The sequence below is a fragment of the Juglans regia genome, chromosome 10, assembly GCF_001411555.2.
Source record: "Juglans regia cultivar Chandler chromosome 10, Walnut 2.0, whole genome shotgun sequence".
Classification (NCBI taxonomy): Eukaryota; Viridiplantae; Streptophyta; class Magnoliopsida; order Fagales; family Juglandaceae; genus Juglans; species Juglans regia.
Window position 1 is genome coordinate 29,238,991 of NC_049910.1, and position 7,559 is coordinate 29,246,549.

Consider the following 7,559-nt stretch of genomic DNA (forward strand, 5'->3'; position numbering starts at 1 on the left):
AAATTTTCAATATATTCATTTTGATAAGTACATAATACATTAGTAAATTAGTAATACTTCCTATAAAAAAAAAAATTAGTAATACTAATATAAATTAGTATATAATGTATATTAATTATAAATTACATTTTATGACCTAATACTAATAGTCTAATACTATATTAATATTAGTAATTGTTAATGTAAAAGTTTGTTGGCTAAGATTAGATGAGTAGGACCTATTTGAATTATTGGATGAATGTAATTTGTCTTTATCTTTATCTATGAATATTTGAATTCTAAGATAAATGGTTAAATAGATAAAGGTTCAAAAGACTTTTGATCAAGATTGAATGTTCGAAAAGATATGAGATATCAAGTGATCTGGATAGAAGATTCAAAACAAAGATATCAAGCAGAAAGAATTTCGAGCTATCAAGAAGTTATCCAGAACATAAGCTGAACAGAAATCAGTTACTACATAGAAGAGTTATCGCGACAAGTCAACAATCCGTCAAGAGACGTCTTCGCGACAAATTCTATCTGTTAGCAGATACCTACTAAAACTGAAACTCTTTCCAGATAGTTTATTTAAGGGATTCTACTAGTTAAGATTTTTAGAGATTCATTTATATTTTCTAGAGCACTTTCCAGTGCATATTTTAATGAGAAAATACCTTAGAGAATTTTCATATTGTTTCTCTCAGAGAGTGGTACTTGACTGTAAGAAAATTTGAGAATTTTCTAGAGTTTTGTCTCTTTTTTTTTAGTGTGTGCATACTCCATGTTGGAGAATTGATTGGTCGAGTTTCAGTCACAGGAGTTCCAGGAGAAAAGTCAATGTTTGAAGATTGTCAGAGGTTCTGGCTGCTACTGCAGTAGAAGACAAATGGGCCATTTGTATTGTCAAGTAAGAATGTTAATTGATGAAAGTTTTGTAATTGAGTTTTACTTGTAATTGATTTTTAAATAATAAAATTGATTTTCTGGATTTGGTTGCCCTGTAGGTTTTACCTTTAAAGGGTTCTTTAAAAAGTTTCCTTTCGATACCAATCTTGGTGTTACACACTTCGTTTATTTTATGTATTTGATTGTTTATCAAATTAATTGCATGCTTGACGATTAACCAATTTGTTGAGTAAATTGATACATATTTCTGCTACGTTATAGGAGTACTTGGGTAATTTCAATTGGCATCAGAGCGTGGTTCACTCATCCGAGTGTGATCTGTGTCCCTGTAGATCATGTCTTCATCATTATATGTCCCAACACACTTTGATGAGAAAAACTATGCTTATTGAAAAGTTCGTATGAGTGTTTTCCTAAAGTCTTTAGATGAACGTGTGTATGACATTAAGCGATAGGACTACTTGCATGTTCTTACATTCTTTGCATATCATTAGCCTAGGACATACATTTTTGTTTAGCTTTTGTTTTATGTTTCTGTCTTTCAGTGTAAAATACATTACTTTTTTGGTTTTTTTTTTAGAAGTGCATGCTTGATATGTCAAAATTTTGAGCACATGTATTCTCACAAAATAAAATTTTGAATTTATGCATCTCTCTACTTTGTGCAGTCCACTTTGTGTATACTAACCCTATGGGTCATCTTGACAAAATTCATTTGCAAAGCACTGTGAGGAACTTATATGTATGCACATTATAATTAAGTTCTATATTTATTATTGAGATGCTTACCATAGAGGGAGTCCATGCCTTGAATTAACTAATATTAGTTGAACCTAGTACAATAATATAGAGATCTTCCATTGCCAAACACAAATAGTTGATTCATATAGAAAAAGTCGGTGTTATATCATTGCGTAAAAAGACAAATACCATACACAGATCTATCCCTTAAGTCCTTATAGAAATAATGGTGGCTCAAATCATTGTGGAAAAAGGTGAGCAACAAAAATGGACATAAAAAAAAAAAGGTTGTGCAAACTAGTGTTTGAGGAGATACTCATGTATCTAGGCCCTAGTATAAGATTTGACTTTTGAGGTGAGCGACAATCTCTTGGGAGCATCTATAAGAAGAAAATACTCATGAATAAATTTATCAAAAATATATTGAAGAGAAAAAGAAATAAAGAGTTAATTTTATATATAAGTTTGTTCACTCACACACTCATATGAACTTTGACATTAATGATCTTATGAGGTGTGAACATCCAGGGTAATTGTTACAAATAAGAGGGTGTACTTTATTGAATGTTTTTTGTGAGTGACACTATATTTTGAACTAAGATGCATCTAGACATGTTATTTGCCCCGTTGCTTATATATATAAAAATAAAAATTTTTGTTAAAACTTTTATTATTATTTATTTATTTTGGTTTTTATAAAATAAATATGAAAATATAAAATATATTGAGGTATGAGTTAGTGTTTGGATTATACACTTCGGTTTTTATGCTATGCCTACCAAGTGTTTGTTTTTATGTCTCAACCAAGCTACTTCATTCATTTTATCATGATTTTACTTGCATTCATGCTCACACATCAGGTGCATTTAATCCATGAAAAGTTGAGACACATGAGAGTTGTTCATCATGTCTTTTTTAGTGTCTTCATCTCCACCCACATAAGTGGTATTTATTGTCTTATGAGTCTTGTCAGATTAGTGACAAAATAGAGAGATTTAAATTTACCGTTGAAGGGGAGTTAAAAAGTCTTTGCGTTAAAAGATCTTTTGTGAAAGAGGTGTAAAAAGTAGGGGGAGTAGCAGTAAAAAATTGAGGGGGAGAACTAAATACTGAACATAGTTGTTGATGATGACTAGAATATTATTTAGTAGGTTTAGATTACATCTAACCTTTGATTTTGTTGAGACTAATTTCAAAGAGTATTTTATGTCATTTCTTCTCATTACTATATTAAGATTTTTTTCATGAGATCTGCTAGTTGTGTTTATCTTAGATTTATATTGCATTCATCAAGTTGGTTTTGTCACCAATCAGCTAAAAGGAGAGATTGTTAATATAAATGTTTGTTGGCTAGGATTAAATGAGTATGACCTATTTGAATTATTGGATTAATGTAATTTATCTTTATTTTTATCTATGAATATTTGAATTCTAAGATAAGTGGTTAAATAGATAAAGGTTCAAAAGACTTTTGATCAAGATTGAATGTTCAAAAAGATAAGAGATATCAAGTGATCTGGATAGAAGATTAAAAAAGAAGATATCAAGAAGAAAGAATTTCGAGCTATCAAGAAATTATCCAGAACAGAAGCTGAACAGAAATTAGTTACTACAGAGAAGAGTTATCGCGACATGTCAAGAATCCGTTAGGAGACGTCTTCGCGACAGATTCTATTTGTCAGCAGAATCCTACTGAAATTAGAACTCTTTCCAAATAGTTTATTTAAGGGATTCTACTGGTTAAGATTTTTAGATATTCATTTATATTTTCTAGATCACTTTCCAGTGCATATTTTAGTGAGAAAATTCCTTAGAGAATCTTCATATTGTTTCTCTCAAAGAGTGGTACTTGAGTGTGAGAAAATTCTCATGAGAATTTTCTAGTGTTTTATCTCTCTTTTTTGAGTGCGTGCATACTCCATGTTGGAGAATTAATTGGTCGAGTTTCAAGCACTGGAGTTCCAGGAGAAAATCCAATGTTTGAAGATCGTCAGAGTTCTGGCTGCTACTGCGATAGAAGACAAATGGGCCATTTGTCTGGTTAAGTAAGATTGTTAATTGACAAAGGTTTTTTAATTGAGAGTTACTTGTAATTGATTTTCAAATAATAAAATTAATTTTTTTAGGTTTGGTTGTCCCGTATGGTTTTATCTTTAAAGAGTTCTTTAAAGGGTTTCCCTTCGATACCAATCCTGGTGTTACGCACTTCGTTTATTTTATCTATTTGATTATTTATCAAATTAATTGCATGCTTGACAACTAACCAATTTGTTGAGTGAATTGGTAGATATTCCGGTTGCGTTACAGGGGTACTTGGGTAATTTCAATAATATACTTTAAGTCTATATATAAATTATTATATATACTTTAAAATTGAAAAACCAGACCAGAACCGGTAAAATTGCATGTACTGGTTTAGGAGGGTAACCGGTGCGTAATCAGTTTTTGAAAATGTAAAACCGATACATACCGGTTCGGTCTTAAACTTTGTCCAAAACCAGACCGGACCGGATCGGTTACATCCCTATCAGCGAGTTATACGAGCCGTTTGATTTTGATTGATAGGAGGAAAGTGTGAAAAATTCAAAACGATTTTTTTTAATACTAATAGTCTAATACTATATTACTATTACTAATATACTTCAACTCTATATATAAATTAGTATATGTACTTTAAAATCGAAAAATCGGACCGAACCAGACCGAAACCGGTAAAACTGGATTTACCAGTTTAGAAGGGTAACCGATGCATAATCGATTTTTGAAAATGTAAAACCGATACATACCGATTCGGTCTTAAATTTTGTCCAAAACCAGACCAGACTATACCGATTACACCCCTATCAGCGAGTCATACGAGCCGTTTGATTTTAATTGATAGGAGGAAAGTGTGAAAAATCCAAAACAATTTTTTTTAATACTAATAGTCTAATACTATATTACTATTAGTAATATACTTTAAGTCTATATATAAATTAATATATATACTTTAAAATCGAAAAATTGGATAGAACCAGACCAGAACCGGTAAAACTGGATGTACCGATTTAGGAGGGTAATCGATGCGTAATCGATTTTTTGAAAATGTAAAACCGATACATACCGGTTCGGTCTTAAATTTTGTCCAAAACCAGACCGAACCGAACCGGACCGGACTGGACCGGTTACACCCTTATTAGCGAGTCATACGAGCCGTTTGATTTTGATTGATAGGAGGAAAGTGTGAAAAATCCAAAACAATTTTTTTTAATCAACCTTTCACTAAAACCATAAAACATTACATAGCATTCAGAGCAAACCAAAGAGCATGATCAACAAAACCAGGGACACGTTCCCACCACATTTGAATATCAACAACATTCCAAGCATATCGAGCTAACCTATGAGCCACTCCGTTCCCCACCTCCTGAAAATATTACATCAAGCCTTTCGCCTCCTTGATCAAGTAGCCATTAGGTGAAAGAGAATCTTAATAAGACTGTAGTTCTTGTACCAAGAACGGACAATCAGATTCAATAATAAACTTAGGGATGCCAAGAGGAATACAAAATTGCAGTCCTCTGAACACAACAAACAACTTGACAGTAGCAGCTTCATCAACTTCAGCTTCTAGTTTACTTGCTGCCATAACCACCTTGCCTCTATCATCTCTTAAAACCAAACCAATACCAGCTTTCCTCATATTTGAAAAAACTGCCCTATCAACATTAAGTTTTAGAAAACCCCTTGAAGGTGACTGTCATTTAAACGCCTTCCTAATATTAGTAGAAGTTGGTGCGATTATCTCATTAAAAGCCTTATCAAGAGACAATGCATAGTTAGATGCCTCCAACGAATCAATCAAAATCTTCTCCATTTGCATCTTATTTTGCCAAAACCAAATACCCCAGCTTAGCACAAACAACATTGTGAAATCTGCCTCAGTACCCTAGATCAAAACAAATCTCACAATATCCATAAAACTCCTATAGGTTGAATCTACAGCAGTAGTGGTACAAACTGCCAAACTATTCGAGCATGTGAGCAAAACAGAAGTGTATGGATAACATCCTCCCTGGCATCCTTAAAAAAACAACAGCCACTATCCACTTCTACCTTTTTCTTTCTTAGATTAGTAATAGTTGGCAAAATATCCTTACAAGCTTTCCATGCAAAAGTTTTGATCTTCCTAGGAACTTGCATATGCCACAATCTCTTCCAAAGTCTCTTGTCTTGCATGAATATTGAGCTTTCCCCATCACAACTTGAACTTAAATTCTAAATCATAAGATAGGCACTTTTGACAGCAAAGCTTCCACTTAATTCTTCTATCCATATCAACTTATCCACATATTGATTAAATGACAACCTAATCTTAAGAATGTCATTAGCCACCATTGGAATGAAGAGAGCTTTTTCCTGATCAACCTTCCATGTTCTGGTATCCTGATCAATAAGACTATCAACTGTAGCATTCTCTTGAACAATAGTTATCAAACCTTCGTCTATGTCTAGTTGTATAACTTGATAGACTGGTACCTAAGAATCTTTCCAGATTTTTATGTTCTCTCTAGTCCCAACCCTCCATTGACATCCTGCCAACAACCACTCATTTGCCTAAAAAATCCCTCTCCATGCATAAGAAGGATGTGAGCCTAATTTAGAAAGGAAAAATTATCCATTAAACTTATAAATCATTTGCAACAAAGAACCCTCATTTTGTAATATCCTCCAACCTTGCTTGGCCAACAATGCCATATTGACAAAATGAAAATTCGTAAACTTCATTCCTCCTCTAAACTTAGACATACACAATCTTTGCCAACTTAACCAATGCACTTTCTTCTCACTGCCTCTTTGACCCCACCAGAATCTTGCCATCATCCCCTCCAACTCTCTACACAAACTCAAAGGTAGCTTGAAACAAGATATAGCATAAGTATGAATGGACAAAGCTACTGGCTTAATGAGTAATTCTCTCCCACCTTGTGATAACAGATTCTCTTTCCAACTCTGCAACTTAGTCCATACTCTCCTTTTAATATCAACAAAAGCCCTTGGCTTGGATCTCCCCACTAAGTTAGGCAAACCTAGATATTTTGAAGGTCCTAACCCCCCTAACACACACACACAAACTTAACAATTCCTTTTGTATAACTGCATCAACATTCTTAGAAAACACCACAAAAATTTTTTCTTTGTTCACCTTTTTGTCCAGAAGCTTCCTCATATTGCTCCAAAATCCCTTGAATGTGTCTAGTAGTATGAACATCAGCTCTACAAAAAATAATGTTATCATTCGCAAAAAGGATATGACTAACCATATGAGCCACTCTACGCACTCGTATCCCTCTCACATTCTGTTTTCTCTCGCATCTTTCAACAAAGCAATAAGATCCTCAGTACATAGGAGAAAAAGGTAAGGGGATAATGGATCCCCTTGCCTAATGCCCCTAGTAGGGATAATTGGCCCATGAGACACCCCATTGATCAAAACTGAAAAATAAACTGTTTTAACACATTTCATAACCAAACTCTCAAAATAATTTACAAACCCCAATTTCAGCATTATTTTCTCCAAAAAGCCCCATTCCACTAAATCATATGTTTTGTTCATATCCAACTTAAGAGACATATACCCCTTTTGGCCTTTTTTTTTTATGTCTCAAGTAATTAACAAGTTCATAGGCTACTAACACATTATCAGTTATCAATCAACCTCCCACAAAAGCATACTAAGATTCAAAAATTACTGCTGGCAAGAAAACCTTCAGCCTATTCACAATTACCTTAGAAATCAGCTTATACACCACATTATAAAGAATAATTAGTCGAAAATCCAAGACCAATTCACAAACCTTTTTCTTAGGAATCAAACTGATTAAAGGTATGATTAAGATCCTTTGGAAAATTAAAGGTTTGCACAACTGCAGCAGTTACAGAATCTCCAA